The 26,246-nt window shown below is 46.0% G+C and overlaps 1 protein-coding gene across 2 annotated transcripts in view; it reads left to right on the top strand.

The window, feature by feature from the left end:
* Positions 1 to 15,522: 15,522 nt before the first annotated feature.
* Positions 15,523 to 26,246, top strand: part of dag1 (dystroglycan 1) — a 29,786-nt gene continuing 19,062 nt past the window's right edge. Inside the window, exon 1 of one of the 2 annotated variants that reach the window (XM_077008035.1) lies at positions 15,523 to 16,044. The gene's annotated coding sequence lies outside the window, so the exon portion shown is untranslated. Of the gene's footprint in view, positions 16,045 to 16,084; positions 16,372 to 26,246 lie in introns of those variants that run through there. The other variant, XM_077008045.1, reaches the window with a different exon arrangement.

Below are 26,246 nucleotides of genomic sequence, written 5' to 3'. Positions count from 1 at the left end.
TTAAACATTACTATGCACGTCTGTAGCATCCAATAACTGACATTGCCACACGCGTCTCTTAAAAGTGGGTATTCCTTTATTTCTCCCTCTGTATAACTCATAACATAGTCCACAGGATGTATAGCACACTGGTGTAAGATCTTCCAGACCTGGTGCCATAGTTTACAGTCCTGAAGGTTACAGCCTCACTTTGAAAAAAAAATTTGACTCTTAGAGTAATTTTGACTCTGTGTCCTTGAGAATGCTTCCTATCATTAGTGAAATACACTTGAAACACACTTGAAAATGTCATGGTTGGCTTAGTCTAATATCCCAAAAACACACTATAGAGCCTAGTTAATTTCCTTCTTAGATAACCAGACATTTGATTCCATCACTGTATCTGGGCTTCTTTGTGGAAGAGAATATTGCACTGCCTTGGCTGAATAGATTCTGTCCACAGTGACTGAAGTGTGTGGTGTGCGCATGTGTACATGTTAGCGTGTGTGTGTGTGTGTGTGTGTGTGTGTGTGTGTGTGTGTGTGTGTGTGTGTGTGTGTGTGTGTGTGTGGTGTGCGCATGTGTACATGTGAGCGTGTGTGTGTGTGTGTGTGTGTGTGTGTGTGTGTGTGTGTGTGTTTGTGTGTTTGACTTTAGCATGACTCACTTTGTATTTTCTATTGACTCAACAAGAATGCGTCACTGGCTATCTTATACTGAGTCCAATAGACTAACTCGGCAAGCGCTCTTGGCTAAGGCGGGTACGTATTTGTGTGTGTCTAAGCATTTGTTAGAGAAGATGGACTCAGATAAACAGTATCAACAAATCAAACTTACACCCGGCCTTTGGCATTTTTGATCAATATGTATGGAGATAATGCGGGGTGGGGGGTTGGGGGGGGGGGCGCTTCTGAATGGCGTGACCATTGTGTTGTTACACGTGGTGATTCATGGGTCTCTGAGCATCTAGACCATGATAGAAGATTAGCAGAAAAAAAACCCAGTGCCAACTTTTCTTCAGTGTGTATGGGAATGAGCCCTAATAGTTGGAATTGCATTTACCTTTTCAGGGGTAAAGGCATGGTGTATAACCGGTGCTACTGGGAAATGAGATGTTTTTTATTTCGTTGTTGTTTTTTGTTTCTGGAGGACTTCGAGGTCATGCTGATAGAGAGAGACGCAGAGAGGAATGAAAAGAGAGAGAGAGAGAGAGAGAGAGAGAGAGAGGGAGGGAGGGAGAGAGGGAGGGCGAGTGGGAGGCAGGTGGAGGGAGTGGAGAGAACAGAGTGAACCAGGGTGCGTGACACGTTGCTTGATGCTCCGCCCACAGCTGTGGTTACAGTCCTGCGTCTGCGTGATGAAGGTAGGGACATGCCACAGGGCCTCTGTCCTCTATGACGCGAAGCTCACGTGAATCGTCCTCTTTTACCCAAAACTGTGTGAACTCAAGTGATCAATTATAATTTAGCTGATGTTTCGCCAGTTCGCTCGTGCACGAATGCCCATGAAAAAGAAAAAAAGAGAAAAAATGAGAAAGAGATCAATTAGTGCCCTTATTTGCAGCTAATTCAGGACAGCTGGTTGGTAGACCATGGGTGACAGGTATTCCACTTCCCTGTATTACCCTGGCTGTTTGATCAGACTTGTGGTGCAGAACCTTTGTGCATGTCTCTCCTTCTCTCTGCCTCTCCCTCCCACTCCCTCTCTTTCTCTCTCACTCTCTCTCTCGCTCTCCCACTTTCTCTCCCTCTGTCTCTCTCCCTCCCACTCCCTCTCCTGTTTCTCTCTCTCACTCCCTCTCAAACAACCAGCTTGGCTATCCCCCGTGCCAGGGCGACCTTCCCGTGGGTAACACTCCTGGACCAGACTCAAAGCAAACACAAAGCAAGCCGAGTGCGCTCAGCTCAGCTCGCGGAGAAAAGGGCACAGCTCTTCCCACCGCTGGCTCTGGCGTGAAGCTAACGGGAGCTTCCGCACTAGCACTGCGGCATCCCGGCTACACCACACCCCTCACACCCTCTGGGCAGCTGCGGAGAAGACCCTTCTGCTCCACCCACCGCCCCCGCCCCCTTCAGCCCTCCTGGCCTGTACCTGCTTCTGTTGGCACCCTTATCGGTGCCAAATGTTGTTACCTAAGGATCAATGGAAGGCCAGGGAAGTTTGGAAAGTGCGCTACTTTGTATACTTCCCGCAGCTTCTGTGAGGCTTGATGGATTGGGCCTGCGTTTGGTTGAAATTCCCCAAACCCACCGCAGAGTTCTCCTGTTTCTTTGTCTGTCTTTTCTGTCTCTTTCCCTCTCCCTCTTTTTATAACGTGTCTGGATTGCCGATAATTGCTTGGAACGCAGCTCAGCTGATAGCGAGGTACCCGGGGGAGCCCGAGGGTGATATCAGCGGTTGTTAGGAGGCTGACAGTAAGTGGTTGGGTCTCGATGGTGCAGGGCGTGACGGCGAAGGTCTGATAATCCCTCTCCTGCTCCAGCCCGGTGTCTCGCTTTATCTGGCTCAATTAGCAGGCCAAGGTGTATTCCTGGATGTCCACAGGAATGTTTTCCCCCTTCTAAATTTATTTGTGTCGTGAAGCATGGGACAGATACCGATGATTGTCGATGAAAGCTACCTACGGCATCCTGGGAAAGTGTGGAGAACGAGGCTTGTTTTAGCCTGGTGTGAGTGAGCTGTTGCACAGATGCAGGATGAAAATCACATTTAGACCAGCCATCCTTGAGAGAAGACAAAAAGAAACATGAAACGATGCTGCAGGCTTTATTAAACCTTTAAACCTTGCTTGGAATCTCAAATGAGTTAAAGCACCTATTGCTGGTTCTGTACAAGATGGCTTAGCACACAAGCCTTAAAATCTTCCTGAAGTAGTCCAAATGTCACAATTCACTATTTTCCATAACTGTTTTTTTATGTATTCTTTTTTCCTGGGTCCTTCTTTGATTAATCACAACATAATGTCAGATGGATGCCTCTTGTGCTTAACTGAGCCTTCCTTCAGACAAGCGGGTTTCTCAATCTGAACAAAGGTGAAGAATCAGGGATTTCTTGAGCTTGAGTCCTTCTGCGTGGCCACTCTGAATCAAGCCGCTAAGAATCAGTCGTACCCCAGCCGTAACCCCTGTGATTAACTGGCCCTCGCCGAAGAGATCACCGTTCCAGGTAATGAATAATTCCACGTTTGCCCCTCTTTAAGATTTGGTGGCAGTGGCGTAAACATAGAGGGAGGAGGAATCTGAGCGAGGTTCCTCCTGCTATGGTCTTCCTTATCTTGTTGGCAGCTGTTCTGTAGTTGTTTCGTGAAGCCGGCGTCGGTGGGCTCGGTGAGGCTTAACCCACCTGGTGCTCTGCTCTGCACGCGGGCTAGCGTCCGGCAGGCACGTGACCTTTGCACGGTCCAATTTCCAGCTGGTGGCGACTCGCTACGGTGGGCACGTGTGACCTTTGCGTCTATGCTGAGCCTTTGGGCCATTGAATCCGAGCATTTTCTGCTTGGCCGGAGGGCTGACACTTCGGCTGCACGCCCACACTCACGAGACAAGTTATCGGAAACACGCACATGTAGGTGTGCGGCGTAGAGGCCGTCTTTAGCCATGCAGAAATTGTGTTGACCCTTCTGTACCTTAGTGACCATTACTGATGAGTTTTTGAGTAGGACCGCTGCTCACTGAATATGGTGTGTGGCTAAATGCTTGGGCTTGGACAAATGACTTAGAGTATGAAACCGTACACACGCCTATAAAATTACTGGACCTAATAAGGTGGATGTAGATACAGCACATGATTTTAAAATATAGCTGCTGTTAATGTTTTTTTTTCTTTTCTTGGAGGTCTGTATGCAACCAAAGTGGTTCCATAAGAAGATGTGAATTTGAACTACACCGAGGTATGCGAAGGTTTCAGGAAGCAGTATTGATCGCCACGCTCAGTACTTCAAAGGGGCCTTTGAAACTGAAGCGAAAGGCACAGGGCGGACGCACGGTCGTCGCTTCCCGCTCAACAGGACGCGGCAGCGGCCGTGAGCGGAGGGTTTGGTTCCTCCTCCGATGTGACGCGTGGAGGGCAGAGGAGAAACAGCCGTTGTCAGTCACAATGCACGGGGAACTGCATGCCAGGTCCGGGTTCAGTGCTACGAAGTGACGATTCCTTTCCCTGCGCTTCAGGTAGGAGGTTCGGCAGACGTCAGAAGAAGCTTCAGGGATGTGGGTGGTGTGGAAGAGGTAGGCCTGAGTTGGAGCACACTGCTGTGAAAGGTGGTGTAAGGTGGTGTAAGGTGGTGTAAGGAAGCAGCCGTCGCCTCACGTTCAGCTGGCAAAGAACATACGAGTGAACGCTAGAGTCCTCATGAGAAGGACGCAGGGGAACGTGGATGTTCAGGCTCCTGCACTGACCTCTGTCATGACCTCCACCTCTTCATGAAGTCGCATTCACATTAGCTCCTTGGTCCCGAGGGCTTTGTTACTCAAGAGAGACCATATAGTGAGAGGCCAGATAGTGCGAGACCAGATAGTGAGACAGCGTCATTCCCCGGATGTCATTTAATGCTGAAAATTCAACAGCGTTATTTCCCACTTAAACGACAGCAGAGATCGTAATAGCCCCCTGCCTCCGTTGCCATGGGAGCAATAAGCAACACCGGTGTTTGTCCTGCTGACAAACAGAATTTTTTCTCCGTTTGATTATTGTGGTGTTCAGAGTGGAGGCGGACGGGAGGCGTGGCCTGCAGTGCTGTCTTGGTTTACTGCTGGATCAATGGCCCTTTTACATCCAGATACGCACGGCCGGACACTCCCCCTGACACAAAGAGACACCAGTGCATACATCAGCCGGCCACTCCTCGCTCGACAAACACTGATCCGAGCGTGGCTCTGAGAGCATGGTCAACGTTCAGCCTATCGATCTGCCTCGAGCGTCTGACTTCCCCGGCTTGAGACGTTTGGAGTTTTCTTTTTCCAAAGGAGGCGATTTGGTTGAGAACTCCATGAGAACACAGTGCTTAGCCTTGCAGTCAGAGGAATGTTTTGGACATCTGCATACAAAATACTACTCAAGTTATTGAACTAGAAGAAGATGCAAAAATACACTTTTGCGACAACCACCAAACCGCAAAATGACAAAATATGTGAACTTGTGCATTCATTTAATTAGTCAAGCAAGTCACACAGTCAATACCTGGGATTGAATCAGCTCTTAGAAAGTTCCTGTGAGTCTAAGTCTGTCCAGAGCAGACTCATATGATGATGAATGTCTGATTGTGTGTAAGAACACTGCAGCTACATCCCTGTCCAAATGACTGGCCAAAACACACTTCATGTCCAGGTTAATCACTAACAATGTTGTGTTCATGGAGTCATCGTGGGTCCTCTCCCTTATCAAAGAAGCTCCCTCCCTCTTAATAGACCCAGTGTGTCATCTACGCCCTGCTAACTGATAACCTTCACCAATTAAGCCGTGTTCTTTTTAAGCCTCCGCCAGTGCTGGCTGCCGGCTGTGATCCAGAGAGGCGTGTGAGACACCTGAGACACCTGAGACACCCGAGACGCCCGAGACGCCCCTGCACCCAGTAGGAGGTGCTGACTCATCTTGGCCTCCATACAGGTGCTCTGGAATGTTGGAATGAAAATCAATGATGTTATTTGAGGAGTGGAGGAGCCAAGCTCATGGGTCTTTCTTTTGTGCACATCCAAACCTGTGTGCGCGTGTGTGTGTGTGTGTGTGTGTGTGCGTGTGGGTGTATGCGTGTGTGTGTGTGTGTATGTGTGTGTGTGTGTGGGTGTGCGTGCGTGCGTGTGTGTGTGTGTTTACTGAATCAAAACAAACATTCGGCATATATCACAAAAAGTTAGTTATTCACTGAGTTATTTTTAAAACATCATGTGAGGTCTTTGTCCTCATTTATGATCAGGTTGAACCCTGCTGACATCTTTTTGTTTTGATCTAAAACAGACCCACCAGCCTCAGGACAAAAAGAATAGTTTGTGGTGAGTGTTTCACTGTGGGAGCTCCTCTTGTTGGCTAAACATTCATCCCAGGCTTGTCGAAGCAGGCAGCGGATTCTGAGAACAACCTTCCTGGCTGCAACACTTTCAGAGATAACGTTCTTGCTTTTCATTTGTCCTTTGTCTGGGAGTCACACGAGCTCTTCCTGAGATTTACGAGGTTTTTCTTTGTACTTCACGTAAATTTACTGCTGCACACTCCAGTATGCAACAAGCACTCAGAAGGGAGTTCGGTCTTAATGCTGATTGGTGGGACTTTTGGGTCATAGAGCAGAGGGAATAACTGGGGCACAGGAAAGAGGGCGTGTGCTGGTGCAAAGGGGTTGGGACATGAAAGCGTGGCGAAGAGCGAATCTGTCAGCGCGTCCAAATAACAGCGGCCGGCCTGTGGTGACGCAGGAGCAGCCCCATGGCAACAGGCCAATCTCTCCTCGCTCAGCAATTATGTGCCTGGCAAAAAATGTCATGGGTTCAGATCTGGAGAGGAAGATCTCTCGTGGTGTTGAAGGTCTTCAAGTTTGCCCATGCTTGATGGTGGATGTTGTTCAAGTCCAAATAATAAAAAAAATATGTTCCTAAAATCAATCCACAGGCCAGGTGTGTTTACCCCAAACAGATATATGTTTACTTACAAGGGACCATTTCTACACCGTCCTATATCACCATCACAACTATTGAGGGAAAGTTCAGGTTTTAAGGAATGAAAGCTTTTTGGCCAGAATGCTTTGCTACATTCTACAGACTGCCATGTTTGTTTTTAGAGAATACTTAATAGCTAACTGCACCCAAAGCAGAAATACAACCTCAAGAGTTGTAGTGGTGTACAAAACTACTCGTTGTGCCTAATTTATTTTAATAACAATCCCTTGAGGAAATATTCCAGTAGCTTTATTATAAATAGCATTTTTTATTATAGTTCCATAGTCTTACCATTAGAGAAACTTGGCAGGGGCCATAGTTGTGCTCAGCTTTTGAATAAAATACCTGGTTCTGCTGAATGTAATTCCAAAGACGAGCGATTCATGCACGTCTATAGTTTAATTATTCTTATTTAGTATGTAAACACAATATATAGTTACATACAAGGGCAAAGTCCTAACTGCCCAGCTCTTGTGTTGTAGTGAAGTCTACTCCACAGCTTGTGAGAAGACCGGGTGGTTGCCTTAGTCCACCTTTCCATATGCTCAGCTAAGCAATTCTTTCCCTATCTCCAGCCTCCAAGCATGGTGAAAACGTGATATTGATGAATTCCTCCAACTCTTGGCCATTAAAAATGAAAGGATTAATTGCTCAAATGTGGAACTAGTTCTTTGTGGGCTAATGTGCAGCATTATAAACTCTCCCCTTGAAAGCTCGTAGAGAGCATGTTTGGGAACCAAAGGCATTGTGGGAAGAGTAATTGTGCATAATTGTCCAATTTGGTTCACAATGCACAGCCTAAGCTGGACAGAATCAGGGTTAAAATACAAAGCCAGTGAGGGCTGAAGTTATATAACAAATGAACTTACGTGTAGAGAAAACACAGCATATAAGAATGGAAGATGTATGTGCTAAAGGTGACCTTCAGACCTTCATAAGCAATTTTGTTCTGGATTTAGTGCTGTTTCAGGCCATTTGGTCAAATGTGTTATCACAAAAGTGACATGACTTGAAATCATGGTTTTTTGGGGGGGGTGGTTTGGGTACATTTTTCACATTGTTTTCTGTGAGGAGAAAAGCCTGCCCTGAGATGGCTCTGTCTTTATAAGACGTTCCCGGTGACCCTGTGTGAAAGACATGCACTTTTGCTCTGATACGATGCCGTCTCCTTACTTGCCAATTAGGTGCGTAATTAGAATGTAGAGTTCTCATTTAAATGATGACATGCATGCAAGATAACAGAAGGAGATTATATGTTGCCTAGCAACATTTCACTGCCTTAACCCCTTCCCTCTCTGTCTGTCTTTTCCCAGCAGGAAGTGAGGCTGCTGGTTAAATAGTGAGGGTGCCTATTGGCTCGTGCTTTTTTGCCTTGCAAATGAATTAGAAACTTCAGTTCAATCAAATCTCTCAGCCATAATTATCATTAGTCGTGTGCTGCAAGGCAACGGTAATGCATGTTCTAAAGTGGGCATAAGGGTATAAAGTCTGCATTAACGTCCCTGGGGATGGTTTTACATTTGATAGTCAAAGAGTTGACTCACATCTTCCCCCTACACCAAGTGTATAAACATGTATTTTTACAGAACTTGGCACTTCCCCTTAACAGGATCATGCATCTGGTAATGCGTTCACTAGAGCAGTTGAAAATGAATAGAGGAAAACTGAATTGACTTTCGCGCAACAGCCTGTAGGGAAGTGTGATCAGCCAGTAAGGAAGTGTGATCAGCCCATAAGGAAGTGTGAACAGCTGTAAGGAAGTGTAAACAGCCCGTAAGGAAGTGTGATCAGCCCCATAAGGAAGTGTGAACAGCCTGTAGGGAAGTGTAAACAGCCAATAAGGAAGTGTGGCTAGCCCGTAAGGAAGTGTAAACAGCCCTGTACGGAAGTGTGAACAGCCCCGTACGGAAGTGTGATCAGCCCCGTAAGGAAGTGTGAACAGCCTGTAAGGAAGTGTAAACAGCCAATAAGGAAGTGTGGCTAGCCCGTAAGGAAGTGTAAACAGCCCCGTAAGGAAGTGTAAACAGCCCTGTACGGAAGTGTAAACAGCCCCGTACGGAAGTGTGATCGTACCACCGCTGTCTTCCTATTTGCCCCGTCAGCTTTTATCCACAGCCATATTTGGCTTGTAGCGTTTATGTTCCCAATTACATTTCTACATGTATTCCGGATGCGTAATATGAAAGTCACGGAAGTCTCCCGGAAATCAGTAATACACAAATACACAAAACAGTGGATGACAAATGTTTATTTGTATTGGTTGAAATAATTTGCAGATGTGTCCATCTGCACAAATATTCAAACTCTGCAAACATTACCCCGTCATATTTACATTCGACACATCAGCATATTATATTATACTATACTTACCAGCCAATCACTAACCTTGTACTTAAAATCAATCATTTTGTAAGTGGGGAATTACAGGCTGTCTCTCAACTCTTGGCACACACAGCTCATCAGCCAAACTCCACTCGGATCACCTACTGGACGTTTTCCGGCCGCTGCTGACTGGATCCTGTTTGGGCAGAAGGCCCATCTCTACACAGCGTTCACACTGACATGGCAGCAGAAGACCGGCGACGGCGATCTGGTACAAGTTCATCAAACACAGCGGCGTCACTGGAGTTTTTACATGTGCCAGGACCACTGGGGTCTTACGAGTGAGCAGCCACACAAATACATCCAGACAGCAGCAGTGTTGGAGTTGGACGCTGTCCATTAACGCGGGGCCAAAGGACAGCTAACACAAACTGTACCGTGATGGTCTGCAGCAGTTTCTAATCAGATAGGTGTTTCTAATACAGTAGTTCATGAGCATTTGACTTCATTTATAAGCATACCACTTTTTTTTTGGTATGTAATAAAAAGTTCTGGCGATTTAACGGGCGCCCCTGTCTTGAGGTCGTTTACCTGCGCCCCTTCGCTCCAAGAATGTGCGCGGCTCTCAGTTTCAGTGTTTAATGTCATCCTCGGGCCCCAGAGCTCTGCCGTGTCTCAGCCATCGCTAATCCTGTCTCGCAGTATTAACGGATGAGTAATAAACCGTCTCCCGCTGCGCGTGCGGCGGCCCGATCACGAAGTTGATATGACCGAGCGGCTCGGGGGGGGGGGGGGGGGGGGGGGGGGGGCGGTGGAAATGTCATGGGGAGAGACGGCCGTGCTGCGGGCTGTGGGGCTTTTCTCTCTTTCATTCCCAGAGCTGTTTTTGGTTGCCACAGCCGTAGGCTGAAATGTCCTTAGTCACACGAAGAGACAAAAATAAAGACTCCTACGGCCCTCGACTTCAACCAGACCGCAAACCCGCCTTTGATTCAAAATCGCTATGTGGTTCTGTTTGTCCCCTCGGAGGTATGGACAGGTGAATTTGTGTAGATAGCAGCAACCAGCAAAGCATCGGTTTGAGTCTGCTGGTTCCTTTTGCGTCCGGCGCTCGTGCTACAACGTCGCGTCTGACTGATTCTGTGCGCGGTACCCTAAGCTCATCACTGCTTCCCAGCGATGCTTTTACAGCCAGGAATTCCCATAAAGGATTCACTGCAGCCAATTTACTTACTGTTTACCTTATGGCTCATTTAACTCACAGCAAAACCCGACGCCTCCCGGGAGGATTTCCTGTCCTCTTTACAAAGGCGGAGACATCGTATGGCACAGTGTAGTGGTGAGGGCCTCTGCTGTTGCAGCCTGCACCGATGCACACCGACAGTAATTTCCAGGGTGAATAATGAGTTGCCTTGATACAAAGCATGATGCTGATAAGTATCGGCAAAAGGTGACAGCGCTTTCTCCAGCTGAAATTGCTTTGGAATGTCTCCATGGCCGCAGGGCCTTAAAGCCGGGGCCCGGTTTGTTTTGCTTTGGCAGTTCCACATGGTACAACTGGGACGTTCCCCGTGTCTATGGGTCTATGGGTAGGCGGAGACGTTTTTTGTTTTGGGGTAAACAAGGCTCTTGGACAAAGAATGGACGTACGGCGAGGTGACATGATCTCAGAATGGGCGGCCTGCAGACATACGAGCCTCCCCCCACACCACGCCGGGTGGAATACCGCAGGAGACACAAAGTGGTGAGCTCGGGCATAGGCTGTTGTAGGAGCCCCCCGGCAACAAAAGATCAATGGCAACGGCTTCCCATTTCGCCCCGTTCTCAGGCCTTAGTGACCCACTGCGTGGCCCCAGGGGCCCTGTAGAGGAGAAAGACAGAGGGGGGGGGGAAGGAGGGTAAGGGAGGTCGTCGCCCACTTTCCAACAGCCCTAAGTAACGGGGGGGGGACCTGCTGCGGCCAGATGTCTGTTTACGGTGTGATAGGCGCTGATGAATTTGAATGGAGATGTCTAAAGATCACAGGGAGGACATTATCCAGGTGGAGTTTTTCCAGAAGCTATATCTCTTAGTGATTCAGTGGTTCATCCACGTACCTCTGGCCCCAGGAGACCTTTAATTTGCTAATTAGACAGGTGCTATGAATCACTGTGTCTTTGACCACTCCAGATGTTCTCTGGGAGATTTGGGGCTGGGTCACATGACAGTGCTGACTTCCCTGAGCCCAAGATCCACCCTTGTGTCTGCGCCTTGCGTGTGTGTGTCCATGCTGCAATGAGATGGGAGATTTGGAGTCGATGAATAAGTGTATGTGGGCAAGGCAGTGCTCCAGGAGTAATCAGACCAACGAGCCGCCGTTCTCCGGCCTGTTGACCACCCCGCTGCTTCCTGCTCGGTGGGGTCCAACTTTCTTGCATCCAGTTCAGCCTGGCTGTCCTCAAACTTGCTCTCCTGTGCAATTTAAAGTAGCACCAAGTCACAGTGTGCAATTTTCCAACAGCACCAAGTCACAGTGTGCAATTTTCAGCCAGCATCAATTCACTGCACACAATGGAGGATCTCTGGCATTGTGATCCATTAATGGGAATGAAAAACCAGAATGTGACATCCTGTTGCCAGCCTGGTGTGGCATTACAGTCAAGAATCAAATTGCACAGTAAAAGTCAACTTGTGCTGTCCTGTTATTTGGGGCCGCTGCCTCCTTGTTCAGCTCTACTAATGCAGCACATTTATCACACAGAAGCTTCCACTCTGTGTAAAATTTACTTATTTTTCAAATAATTACAAGGGAAATGGACAAACTAGATCAGCTGTAATAAGACATGAAAATACATGCCAAATGGCCAACCGCAGGCAACTATTAGTAGAGAAAGAGATTGCCGACTGATTATTTAACCTGAATCAGCTTCTGCAGCAGATGTTGGGATGGTATGAACATTTGCAGAAAACAAGTCAGAATCTAAGAGGACGAGTTGAGTTTTTATTATTACTTGTGATGTAATTTGTGCCCACTGTACTAAATTGAAAATATTTCTCCATTTTTGTGTAACATCTAGGCAAGAAAAGACAATTATGCTGCAATTATATTACTCGAATCATAATCTCGAAACATAATACTAAGTACTATTCAGGTTGTAGGTTTTCATACTATTTCCAGAGAAACAGGGCATTTCAGACAGAGATTCTTCATCAGCTGTGCAAGCAAATTGCTTCACACTTGGAAAGCAATAACTGTGCAATGCTCAGAGCCCCAGAACACTAGAATTGAAGAACACTGTTCGAAAATATGGTGATCACATTCGTGAGGTATGTGTTGAACTGGATCCTTGCTGTCACGTGTGATCACACTATCGTTGGTGTACATGTCACATTTAAATTATTCACCAGAGGGGAAGCAGCTTTGATAAGATTTATGATGATGAGTATTTATGTGAATATGTTAATTTCATGATACATACAGTATGTACATTCCCTCTCTCATTCACAATATCCAATGATGGAGATACCAAAGGCCTATTCAGTCTCCCTGTGCATATCCCTTCTCTTGCCTTCAAACAGACACAAACATCTAGCACAAAACCAGAGCATCATTTTGATATTTATGAATGGGGAACATTTACAATAACCCCAATTACAGATGCAATGTCCAAAGCATGAAAAATGTATGATACTCTGGCTGCGTGGTCACACTGGAAATGTCAGGATTGGTCATTATTCGGGAGAGAGAACGCTTGCATTGTTTTATTTGAAATTCCAGTTCCACTTATACCAATTAATTTAAGCACTCGATTCTACTTATTTAATCATTTTGTCTCAGACTTCAAAAAATTGATTTGTTGTGTCGGTAGTGCGCCTGATTCGTTGCGATGAAAACATACAGCCAAGGCTCTACCACTTGCAGATAAAATTTCTTACCTTGTAGAGTGCCACAGATTTCAAAGTTTTCTGATTAAGTATCTTGGCTAAATCATTTGAAATTCATATTCATTCACTGCCAGATGCTGATGCATTAACAGTGGCTGCAAGGTTTTTGAACAAGCACAAATTTGCCTTTTGTGTTTAGAAGAACGGAGAGCACACATGATGCATCAGAATGACCTCTAGATACCTTGCCCACCTGCTTCTCTGCTTGGCACAATAATTTCTTTTCTCTGCATTTCACAGCAGTCCATGAAGCCATTCTCAACGCATAGCATTCTGCCTCTTTTACATGCATTAATCTGTAATCTGGATTACAGATAAATGTCGAGCTATGTCATAGGCAGGGAAGAGAAAACTCACCCAGAAACAAGATTACTTTAAATTCATGGTTAATATAGTGAAATAATAAGCATTGCAGTAGGAAATTGCTTGCTGGTGGTCTTATGTAAACGTGTTCGGTGACCGCTGATGGAAGTCTATAAGGTAGCTTGGACTGAGTTCCATTTGAACAAATGCTGTGTTCATTTCTCCCTCGTGTATCACTGTGTTCGTATCTTCTTGCAGTGTTGAAATAATATAAACACATAATTCCACATAGACGGCACAGGAGATACCAGCATCTGAGCTTCTGCATGATCCTGGCCTTAAATACATGCCATGTTCCTTCTGAATGTACAGTCCTAAAAACATCAAAAGTAGAGCAAGGACAGTTGAGGTGACTGCTGAAAGCATGAACTAACATGGAATGGAGAACTGTAGCTACAATTATTGTTAATGTCTGATAGTTTTTTAAGCCTTTACTGAAATGCTTTCCATATGGTGTGAACACTTATGTAGCTGAATTACATCTATATACTTAGCAGTTATCCAACCACAAATAAAACTTTATATTTAGTTACAGTCTGTACTTATCAGTCATAAATTTAAAACCTCAGATTTTTATTTTCAAAAAATATAAATGGATGCATATATCTTATGCAGTGAGGATTGCACTTCTGTTGAGGAGCACGTTTTGCCGGAAGATCTAAATTACAAAGATCTCAGGGTGTTTTGTAGTAATTTTTAATACATTGTGCGAAAAAGCAAATAGGATTGGACGCCTTGTAAACAGGAATACTCAACGGCACCATGCTTTGTCACTTTACATTTGACACACTTTAATGGATTCCCTCTAACATAAAACACCGCTATGCTGCAGGTTATATACACCATGGCTGTTTGTTGTTCAGTAAATGTGTTCATGAATGTGTATACATGTATACATGGTGTTTCATACAACTTAACTCCACAATCGCTGTACACAACATATATTCTTAGCCTGACAAATGCATGTATTTGTAATTTATTGAATAAAAATTCATTGAATTGAATTTATTTATAAAAAAATCTGGGTTTATGGGAAACAGGCAGCAAAACCATCAGAGCGTGAGCAAATATTTTTGAGTTATTTATTTGTTTATTTATTTGCCAATATTCTGTATGCTGTTTTCGCTGAGCTGCAGGAGTCTTGTTCTCATCTATCAGTTTCCTATAATTTGAGAATATTTGCTGTTAATAGGATCCTGTACGGGATATTTGACCTTATTAAAGTTGCACTTATTGATCTGTAGTCACCCAAAGGTTTCTTAGATGACCAGTTTCATACCCAGAAATGGTTGGATATTGATTGTAAGATACTCGTCTGGGAAAATCGACCCCAAGTGTTGGATAGTTTTATCTAGTGTAAAAACTGTGCTTCATGTGCATTTGATGGCCATTGTGCATTATATGATGGTTATATGATGGTTAATGAGAGCAGAACGGGCCCATTTACATACTTGGTAAACATGGTCTACATGGCAAACATTTTATTCTATTTTTCTTAATGTTCTGTCATAAACATTTTATCATGAACCAATAGCATATGCTTTATCATATTTGGTTTTGCAGCTATACATTTTTAACAATACATTGTATTAAATATGGTATTGTTTTCCGTATTGGATATTCTGTTGTAAACCTGAGTAGCCTACTGCTTCCTACATAAAACTCCTTGCCTAGATGTTCCCACGAGTTAATATTACAGACCCCTAATTTATGAAGCATGCCAGAAGATTCAAGGCTCAGGTAGTATTTTCTATTTATAAACCTTTTGTTTGCTCCAGTTTGATGGGCGTGTCAGAGATGTCACGAGCAGCAGATACGTATTCGTGAAGCAAACCCTTCTGATGCAGATGTATGATGTCATAAGACACTGGAAGTAAGCTCTATATATGCCTATTCATTCGCCGAAATAAAATAAAAATATTAATATATCTAAGAATTCATCATGTGCAATAACCGGAGTTCTGGTTCACTACAGCCAGAAAATATCATCACATTAGCTATATCCACCCTTCAGGGTATAACTGTGCATTTTTATGAACATGAGCTACCGTATGCTTTTCAAGTAAGATGGTCTACAATAAATTATAGGAATAAAAATTGAAACCGCTTTAAATTGACCGTTTTCACTAAACAGTTGCACCATTTAAATTCTTATTTATGGTCACCTAAAACACACCGACTAAGCGAAAGCGTTCAAGGGGGTGGAGTAAAGAAAAATAACCGCCTCCTCTCCCACAGAGAGGGGTGTCTTCAAGGGGAACGGTATATGCCAACCTAACTGCCTTGGTTAGCATTAGCTTGTTGGCGGAGGAGCGGAAAAGGCGAAGGACGCGCTGTGAGCGGGTTACAGTACACGAGAAGCAGCTCCGGTGCGCGCGCGCGGGCGGGGGGACAGAGTGCGCCGCTGCGCTCTGCGGACACACAAGTGCGTCATGTGATCGCGCTTCGCTCCTGGGCTTTTACTTTAGTTTTTTTCCCCCTTTATTTGATTTTCTTCGTCATTAAGAGGCAAAGAAGGACTTGTAATCAAACACCGTGTTACGAAGTGCTGCTGAATGTAAAATTGTGGATTTGTTTTTTTTTTTAAAGAAACCTCGGTGGAAAAAAAAGTGCTGCAAAAACGCACGGAAGCCGTCTCAATCACGGGCTTGCGTCCGAGGGAGTTTGTAACGAAGAAAGGCTTCATGTTTTTTTGAAGGCTGACTCGAGAATACCAGGGTCACGGGACAGCCAGCACGTTTCCATTCGTGGCTGGGGTTTTTTCTTCCTTCTCTCACAGATTACAAGGGATTTTTAAAATCAAGTTTCCGGAACGGTTAGTCCAATTTTCCTTTTACCGTCACGAATGCCCGGAGTGGTTGCGAGGATTGTCTTTTAACCTGTGTACAGATGCACGGCGCTCTGGGATCGACTGGTCGAGACTGGCTCGTTGCTGTCAGTGAAAGTGCTCAGTTAGCTCAGACGGGGTGAAGATCCGAGGGGAGGGCGAGTTAAAGATTCTACTACCCCTCGGTGGAAATACGAGCTACCGGGCAGTAGTGTCAGACAGGAAAAAACAAAAGAAAATCTAGCCCAAAACAAAACCAAAAACCAAATCTAGGGTAGCTAACTAAACAACAATGTGAGCTCGGACAACACTGAGGTAAGCAGGAGTGTTGAGGCGTGTGTGTGTTCACACTTGTGTCTGATTCTGGTGTCTGATCCGGGCGTCGTTGGCTCGGCACTGGCGACATTATCCTCGCGTGTGCCACACATCTCGCCTCGCCAGCCGCCCCACGTTAGCAGGGCTAGCCGGCTCCTCCGCGGACGCCCGCTGGCGTTAGCTCGCTGGCTAAAGCGGGCGCGTTAAGCGCGGCACCCGGTGACGGCGCCAGCGGACCGGGATGTGTTGAAGTTGGGTTTATCCGGCGTCGAGCCGACACTGTGGTAGCAGCTGTGGAGGTTTAACGGGCTGGGAGATGCAGTGTCCGTAAAATACCCCCCAGATTTCACGGGCGTATGTAAAACGATGTGAGAACGGCACGTCAGTAAAGTTTAATCTCATAAACTGGCGTTTAACTTGTAAGTCAGCCAGCAGGTACACAGTTAACGACAACCTGGCTAAATATCTCAATATGTCTCTATATATCTCAATATATATCTGTAAGTGTGTTCAACACTCTGTAACTTTAGCCAAGTGAGCTCGTCAGGCCTGTCGTAAGTTTAGTGTGGCAGCTCAGTCCGCAGGTTCATAGCCGGTTAAAACGTCCCGGAGCGGCGGAGGTGGTGGCCGCGGTGGCGGGTGTCGGGGCTCCGCGCCGGTGCTTCTCTAGCGGTGTTATGTCCATCACGTCCGGATCTCCGCGGAGACGATTTGGACCTTTTTTCCAGCGTTACGGAGCGTTTCTGCTGTCAGACGACGAAACGGCCGTATTTAAATCCGCTAAATGTCACTGCGGGTGATGTAGACGTTACTGGGTTGTGGGCAGCGGGGTGTAGGGAGACAACCTGAGGTGTGGGAATACTAAACAACTAAATTATACGTGCAATTATTATTATTTTATTTGTAATTCAGCTGTATGTGTTAGGACTGCGTGTACTGCTCTGCCTGGTCGTAACTTGCGCACGACGTCCTAAAGCAACACAACCCACAGATGTGTTTAGGTTTGAGCCTGGTAACGTTTCTTGTGTTTGGTATGATGGAAAAGCTCCCAAGACTTTTGGTACTGAAGGAAGAACCGGGCTGAGAGGAGCAGGTGTGTTGTGTGGCTGCATATAGGCGCCATTGGCCCGTATTTGTGTAGTTGTGGAGCGTTATCTGCTCTGGCGTGTAGTGTGCTCAGTGTTCCGCCAACTCCCTCGCTCCCCTCGGGGGGAAAACTAGAGGAGATGGGATAAAATTAGAAGACAGGCATAAGTTTCCTCATGTTTTTTTTCTGTCCTTAGATTGGTGGGGCCACTATAGATTGCGTTACTTGAAATGCCATGTGAAGTCTACGTTTCCCCACTGTAGGCCGCAAGGACATCCCAGCAGGCCGTTAAAGATCGTAAATGAGTCTAATTTTCCAGGGCTGCCCACAGTATAATTGCGGTAGTGACTGTTGTTCTGTCCCCTGGGGCGGTCACCTCGCAAGGGTGTTTGGGTGTGTAGGACTGCAACAGATATCCACTGGTATTGATCTGAAAACAACTCTTGGCTCTGTGGTGGTATGCTCGGCTATGGTTTTCTTTTTTAATTGTTTCAACCAACATTGTAAGACATCCATCAGCTAATCGTTTAATAAGTCCGCCTTGTATAGATGTCAGAGGGGAAAAATGTCCTCCTGTTAAGTTATTTCCCCCCCCCTTGATGTTCTCTGACACAGTTTCACTTGTTCATTCTCTCATAACATTGTGGCGTGTGCAGTCTTGCCTCTCTCTCAATGTAACCACTTTACAGTCTGTTCACTGTTAACACTGGTGCCCTGTTTGACCCAGCTTGAGGCAGTTCAAGGGGAAAGAGGCGCATTATTGTCGTTTGCAGGAGTATCGTCATACTGTATTTATGGTGCCTGCAGAGGTCTGGTGTCATAGTCACAGGGGGAGGGTACAAAGGGAATAAAGGGATGTGTCATGTGTCATCCAGTGCTGATGTACGTGTCCTCAAATTAAAGCTGACATTTTGCCCCATAACCTCAATAGCTGTTGGTTCATTTCAAATCCAGGGTGCCAAAAAATAAAAACCCCTACACTGATTCTGGTTTTATACAGTGAGCAAATAACTGCTACTGCAATGACTTTTTTTTATTTTTTGCAAAAATGAGAAATTTTAATGTGTTTCAATTTGAGTGGGTTAGTGTTTTACTAGTGCACCTTACAGTTGGGTGTTATATTGTGCATTTCATGGACTCGTAAGCCCTTCAGGCAATGCAAGAGGGTGTTGGAAACAGGCAACCCCCTTTCCCCATAGACAGCTAATGTTAACCATGTGACTTTGCCCCACTTGGGTTTAAAAATAGAAAGGAAGTGGGAGGGGGGAGGGGGAGTGGAGCTGCAACTTCCTACAGGTGACGTGCACTTTGGTGACGGCACGCCACTGTCTCGTTGGGGCGTGGCCTAAATCTTTCTCGACTGAGACCTTAAACTCATTCTCCCATTCACCTCCTCGACCTTGAGGCGAGGTCTTCAAGAGTCCCATTGCTGGGAGGGCATACCCCCCCCTCTTTTATTTTTGTTTTGTTTAAACAATTTTTTTTTTATCCAGCGTCTTCGTTTCTAAATCAAACTTGTAAGTGGGAGTGATGATTGGCTTTGAGATTAGACGGCTGTGGCGGGTGAACGTGAGCTAGCCGCTCGCTCCTAGCATAAGAAACCCTTTTTTCACATGCACACACAGAGCTGCTGTTTGCTTCCCCGGCGAGACCTTCCCGCTTTCTAAAGCGCTGTCTGCTGCAGCGCGTCGCCCGTTCACACTTCAGACGCAGCTAACCTAGATTTCTGTAGTAGTGCTTGTAAATAACCTCAGGTTCTCTTTTTTGTGGGGGGGTGTTACAATGAATCATGTAACAGCTGCATCGTCTGTTTTTTACACCGGTTAACTTTCACTGGAACATCTGTATGTGTTGGGGAATTGGCCATATGAGAGTGTTCAGCTGGCTTTTCTGTTTACAGAAGGTAGTAATGTTTTAAATTGTTTGGGTCAAAGGAGGCAAAGTATTGGATTCACCAAATAAATGGAGAAAATAACCTTGACGAGCATCAAAGTGACATTTACAGTGATGAGCACCAAACACTGTTCAGCCATATTGGCTACACCCAACTGCTAACATATGTGTGTATAATTGTATAAAATTAGTACTTGAAATGCCTATCTCTAAAGAACTTGTCAGGTAACAGACTAGATTAACAGTTTGTGCCCAGATTGCAGATGCAGTAACCACATAACTGTGCGTGCATGTGTGTGTCTTCATACAATCAAAGTATGTGCTGAAAGTGTGACATTTGCCCATGATGGAGCCACAATAGGCCTAGCAGCTGAAACCACTGAATAAGGGACAAGAATTTACCAGAGACCTTGCACAGAGTCCACTGACCCAATTTCAACTAAAACTGCTTGTGAGAAACTTCAATATGTACGAAAGCTGATTGAAAAGAAAAATGCATAACTTGGTGTATTGAGATAAAAAATGGGAAAAGCAGAGAAATATATGTATGGTCTTTTATTGGGAGAAAAGTACGAAGGTGCAACCAAAGATTGTACTCAGTGCAAAGTATTGTTACTTTAAAATAAGTAGTAATTTTAAATATTGTCTTCAGCAGTACTTAAGAAATTATAAATTAAACGATCTAACTAAATTACAGCAATGGCAGAGGTCTCTGCTGTAAATCTTATGAGAAGTGATGATTGGGAGGACCATGTCTTATAACTTTCATTTGGACACGCAAGATCTCCGGAAGCTGGATTGTTCAGTCATTAACTTGTTCAGCCCCGCCACCAGAAAGCAAATCGTTAGAATGACCAAGGTCAAGCATATGATTGGCTAAGAAGGAGCGGTGTCTGCAACAGCAGCCTCCCTGTTGGCCTTGGATACGGCGGGACAGGAAGTGATCTGAGCTCTGCGCCTTTCATGGCAGCAGCGCAGTTGCAGGGCTGAGTGTTGTCGTAGGACTTCACGCTGCACCAGTAGCTGCTGTTCTTTTGTCCAGACCTGGACTTTGGCATTTTTATAGAGAAGCTGCTGTGAGTAGACACAGGACCTGTGTGAGGCATTCCTGTAATGCTGTGATAAAACCGTCCTTCAGTAGCAGGAACGCCGGGCTCAGTGTCGCAAAGATTTGCTTTAGTCTCACTCCCTCGCTGGTTTTCTCCCCCTGGGTTTTTTGTTTGTTTGTTTGGTTTCTGTAGGCTCAGTGGAAACCCGAGTTTCTCTAGACCTTTACCAAGTCTAGAGCTCTCGTTCAGAGAAGGTCCTATTCCCAGACTTGGAATGCCCCTGGTTTAATTTAGGGCAGTATGTTGGTGTAATCCATGGTTAGATAAGACCCTGTCCTCTACCCAGATGAGGAAACCTTCTACTGCTAACGTGTTTAGTCAGTAACTCTGCCTAACCCGATCTGACCTTATGACCCACCGATGTACTGGTATTATTTTCCCTCGGGATCTTGTAATTCATCAGATGACTCATCAATAGTTGTCCAGCTTCTGTTAAGGGTGCTGTTATTTATAAACCACCAAATGGACACAGCTAATTAATGTTTGCTAGAAGCCATCTTTTTTAAAACCTTCCAGTCCCAGCATGGTGGAGAATGCCCTTTGACCTCTCTGCAGATCGCACAGGTTTTCTTGAAGCAAGGAGAGGTTATGGAGAGATGCTAGTGCAGTGCTTTTTAGGGGGGTGATGGGGGAAGGGGGGGTTGTGCTTGTCTGCACAAAACCTGGTGACCCAATAAAGCCCCCCACACACACACACACACACACACACACACACACTGGGAGAAGGAAACAAAGAGACCACCTGCAGTTTCTCCCCAGATTAGGCCCAGCGAACAGCGGGAAAAGTGCGGGTGGCCATTCCGGGAGACGCATTTGGAAGCGGAGCTGCCTATTCATCCCCACCTGTTCCCTCACAAAGGAGCGAGTCAGACCAGCGCAACGCAGCCCCACAAGGACTCGCCAGAATTGTTTACCTTGGAGGAAGTGATTTGTAAAGTGCTTGGGTTAATTGATAACCTATTAACCTTAAGATTAGGCATCCCCCCCCTTTTAAACCGTATTAAAATGAAAATACAGGGCTTGAGAAACCTGGGTTTGAATTTTGACTAAAGTGCAGTTATCTCAGAGATTAAGATGCCAGTCAGGGATGGACCTAATTGTCCTGCTCTATCCTACCTATTCGCTGGGTGGGTATTCACACTTTGTGACATTTGTGGGGTTTGGAGGCTAATTGTAGGCTTTCAACATCGGCGAACCGCAAGATGCATTTTGTCAGCACTTTTTTGTATGATATTTCTACTTTTTAATTTCGCTGTTAAAATGTGGAATACACCATCTCTGCTCAGGCACCTGACATCCTGCTCACGGAGCGTCACGCTTCAGTTCACGTTGACCGCGTTGAAGGGAATCCAGAGGCGTGGGGCTCAGCTGTTTTGGGAACCTTTGAAACGTCTGGCTCTCCCGTTATAATTGCTCTACCTTGCTCTATTTTTTTTACAGTTCATTCCAGGGGCATCACTGGAAATTTTTTTTCAGGGCTTGAGCCCCCAATGGCTTGAAACTAGCCACACAATACTTTTCCTCTGCAGTGTTGAGCGTACCGTCGGATGAGGGCTACGGTTTATTAGGTGGTAATTAAGTGCAACACTGGCTTTAAAAGAGGGGGGGGGGACTTTGAATGTTGTATGAAAATGTTTTTCGTTACGTGACCTAAGGCGTGTAGGAAGGTCATCAGTCCTTCAACCAAGCCATGTCAGCCTGCTTTTATAAGATCACCAAGCACCATGTTTGCTTCATAGCAAAGAGAGCAAACATTATATCCATGCATTTTTAGTCAAGTTACCTATTTATTACCCTCCAATAACCTGAAATATATGTCCATCTTGTCCCTGGGGTGGGATGGGGAGTTTGGGGGTCTAAGACTAAGGCCGTCTGAGGGATACTGTCCATGCTTGACACATACTGTAGTGTCCACACTAAACTGTCCTGCTTTTAGTAAACCGGAGATCTCATTTGGCCTTCATCAGAATGTTCAGGGTCCAGAAGGTCCACTCCTAATGATGCCCCTAGCTTATTTGTTTTTGTTTATTTAAGTAGCTTACCTTTGGTAATCGTTAATAATTATTGCATTTGAGCAATTACTGATTTCTTTGTCAGCGTTGTATTTTTTTTGTTTCTGTTTCACAGGACCTTGGAATTGTGGGGGAAATCAAACTGAAAGTTTTTATTAATCATAAAACCTTGTAATACCATACAGTACCGTAGAATAAAAACGACTGGCAGGGTCCAAAAAATGTGTTGTGAACAGCCCCTAGCCAAACGTGTTGTGAACAGCCCCCTAGTCAAACGTGCTAGAAACAGCCCCCTAGCCAAACGTGCTGGGAACAGCCCCCTAGCCAAACGTGCTGGGAACAGCCCCCTAGACAAATGTGCTGGGAACAGCCCCCTAGCCAAACGTGCTGGGAACAGCCCCCTAGCCAAACGTGTTGGGAACAGCCCCCTAGACAAACGTGCTGGGAACAGCCCCCTAGACAAACGTGCTGGGAACAGCCCCCTAGCCAAACGTGTTGGGAACAGCCCCCTAGCCAAACGTGTTGGGAACAGCCCCCTAGACAAACGTGCTGGGAACAGCCCCCTAGACAAACGTGCTGGGAACAGCCCCCTAGACAAACGTGCTGGGAACAGCCCCCTAGACAAACGTGCTGGGAACAGCCCCCTAGACAAATGTCCTTTGAAGGACAGACCATATAAATAGTTTTTTTTCATGTACAAATACAAAAACACTAATCTCACAGTTCTGATTCAGGAAGAGTTCTTAATCTTTATAGATAAAGAAAGTAGTAAGCCCTTTGTCCCTCCACACCCTCCATGGCTTGGTTTGCATACCCTGATATCCTATTTGCTATGTGCCCTTGACACTGATCCCTGGTAGAAATGAGACTCTGCCATTTTAAATCTAAACAGCTCTGGGCCCAATGAGTTCCTTTAGCTCTTGTCTTTTTTGTTTGTTTGTTTATTTGTTGTTTAGGAGACCACCTGGAAAAAACTCTAATGTCGAAATCCTGCTTTTGAAGCGGCTCCGCGAAACGCATATCTCTTGAAATACGGCTTTGACGTCTTCTTTACAGACCTGGGCGAGGTACTTTATTGGCAATTAAACTCTGCGATCCAGTTTGAGCAATGACCGAGCCATTTGCACTGCAGGTTTGGGCGGGCGGCCGGACGGCACGTCTGCTACCCCGGCAACTCTGAGAGCCATCAATTTAATTCTTCACGTATGCCCCCTCCTCTGCTCTCCCCACAGACAATAACTCACGCAGCAATGCGTGGAATATTAGCTGAGGAATTCTGACAGAGGCTTTTATGGCCAAAGCCCTTCAGGCAGCTGCAGAGGTGGGTGTTGACTATCGTTAAGCGCATGTGGACCTACCCTGAGGAATCACCCTGTTCAGTGCGGAGTCTCTACCTGCTACGTGTAACACAAAATCACAAAATCTGGAAGGAAATCGTCTCGCTCTTGTTCGTCCGCAGATGAGTACGATTTGCCTTTCTCCTGCAGTTTTAAAAGTCCAGATTCGTAATCACCGGTTCAGGTACAAGACGTTCTTTGACCTTTCTTTAGCGGACCAAGTAGAAGAACCGTAGGTTGTGATTATCTCGGCCTCAGGGATCCAGGGGCTCATTATGTATAAAAGGGGGATCTGGGTTTTCTCGCATGGGGCGGGGTGGCGTGTTTCCATCGAAGATGGAACCGATGCAGCCTGCAGACACCTCCACCCCACACCTCCACCCTACACCTCCACCCCGCCCCCTGCTGGGGGAGTGGCCGTAGCAGCAAACGATGAGGGCTCCACTCTGGCGCCACTGACCTGGTAAACACAGCGGGGCATCGCCACGGAGAAAGAGGAAACGTGTGCACAGGGACGCTACTTCTCACAGTTAAACATCAGCTGCTGCTTTTCTCACACACACACACACACACACACACACACACACACACACACACACACACACACACCCACCCCATAGGCTGACATCTGAGGAGGGGGCTGGTAATGGATGCTTGTATGATCTTTGGATACTGGTGTTTCAGCGTCTTAGCCCCACACATCTGCAGCTTGGAGGCAGGCCGCAGATCTGAGCGAGTCGCCTGCCAGAACGGCCACTTCTACAGGACTGTTGGTGTGGTCAGAGGATGAGTGGGCACTGGGGCTGATGAGGAAACTCTTTGCTGTCATGACCCAACCGGGCAGTGTTACATAGCCTATATGTTACTGTGACAGTACAGGCTAAATATTGTATTGTTCTATCCATGTGTATTGCAGTCGGGCTTTGCTTGAAGCTTATTAAAGCGATATTGTTGAACTCTTGTTGATGGGGGTTAAAGATCGGTTTGCATTGTGTTGACCAAAATTATTGACGTTGGCTGGACTGAATGGAGTGTTTCATCCAGACACCCACAGAGCACTCATCTGGAATGTCTGACAGTGGTCTGCACACTCGCGACACCCTGTAAAATGCGCTCTTGTGGGTTGGTGTTTTTTCTTTTATTTAATTATTTATTGAAGCTCGCAGGAAAGCAACAGTCTGTGGTATCTGTATTTTAAAGGCCCCACAATTGCCATAAATTAACAAAGGATATATTTTGCAGCTCTGGACTTCAGTGTGTCCTTGTGTGATTAAAGATGTTTAATAATCTTGAATTTGGAAGCCATCCATGGATAAACCACATGGAGCTCCATCCTAGTGAAGTCAGTGGAAGTAGCTGTTGGGGTATTTGCAAAGATCAGAGGGGCCGGTATCTTGGTATGCCACCAGTGGCGCATATTTAACAAACTAACCCAGGTTAACTTCTCCGTCCTGTTGTAAGCTGCAATTTGCCAGCTGGTTCCTGCAGCGTGGGGTCTCTTTAATTTGCCTCGGCTTTCAAGTGTACAGTGGAGACCTGTAGTTTTCATGTAGCACTGCGCACGTAGCTCTCAAGTCCACGTTTTCCTGGAATCACCTGCAGATCCACAAACAGAATGTTCTTCCAAAAACGCCACAGTGGGTCAGCGTAATGTTCTGCTAGATAATACTCGGTGTAGATTTCACTGTCTGAAACATTTGAATCGCTGTGGTTTGTTACGCTGTTGGGTTTAATGACGTGCGTTCTCCTAAACGTGTACACACAACCTATCTGGTGTATTTTCTACATGTCACGGTGACAGAATTGGAGTTTGCGGTGTCATGGCTCTCCAAACAGGTGGTGGTATTGTCTCCTCTTCAGGCGCGTAACCTGACTTCACACCGCCGGCGTGTTTGACGTCTGCCGTGCATGTTTGTTGACCCAGGCCTTTGGTCCTCAGTGGTCTCCACAGATGTGTTTCTGTTTAGCCAGTTAACATGTGCTTAGTGAATTTTTTTTAACCACAGAGAAGCCATCTGGTTCAGTCCAATGGTGGTTTGGGATAGGGGGTGGGGGTTGGAAAACAACAGCTAAATACCATTCCTGGCACATGGCCTCCACCTTTTAAAGTGCAGTGTGGGGATCTCACCCTGAGTGTGTCAGTCATGGGGTGAATGGTGAAGAGATTGGCCTCCTCTTCACAGTCCAGTGCTGTGATTTGTTCTGAGCAAACATTCAGCTCTTCTGAAGGGCTCTATGCCCCGCCCCCCAGCACTGCCCCGCCTCGCCTCCCTGGCTCCCCTGCGTCTGGGCCTGGCGCGGGGCCAGAGGGGACAGTCTCTCTCGCTGCGCTGGACACAGCCGTCCTCCACTGCCCCCTCGCAAGCTGCTTTCCTCATGTAGATTTTCAGACCTTCGCTTCACCCATGAAACCTCCCGTCTCTTCTTCCCTTCCTCT

Source organism: Brachyhypopomus gauderio, chromosome 1 (genome assembly GCF_052324685.1).
Source record: "Brachyhypopomus gauderio isolate BG-103 chromosome 1, BGAUD_0.2, whole genome shotgun sequence".
NCBI classification, from domain to species: Eukaryota; Metazoa; Chordata; class Actinopteri; order Gymnotiformes; family Hypopomidae; genus Brachyhypopomus; species Brachyhypopomus gauderio.
This window is presented reverse-complemented; position numbering and strand designations above follow the sequence as displayed.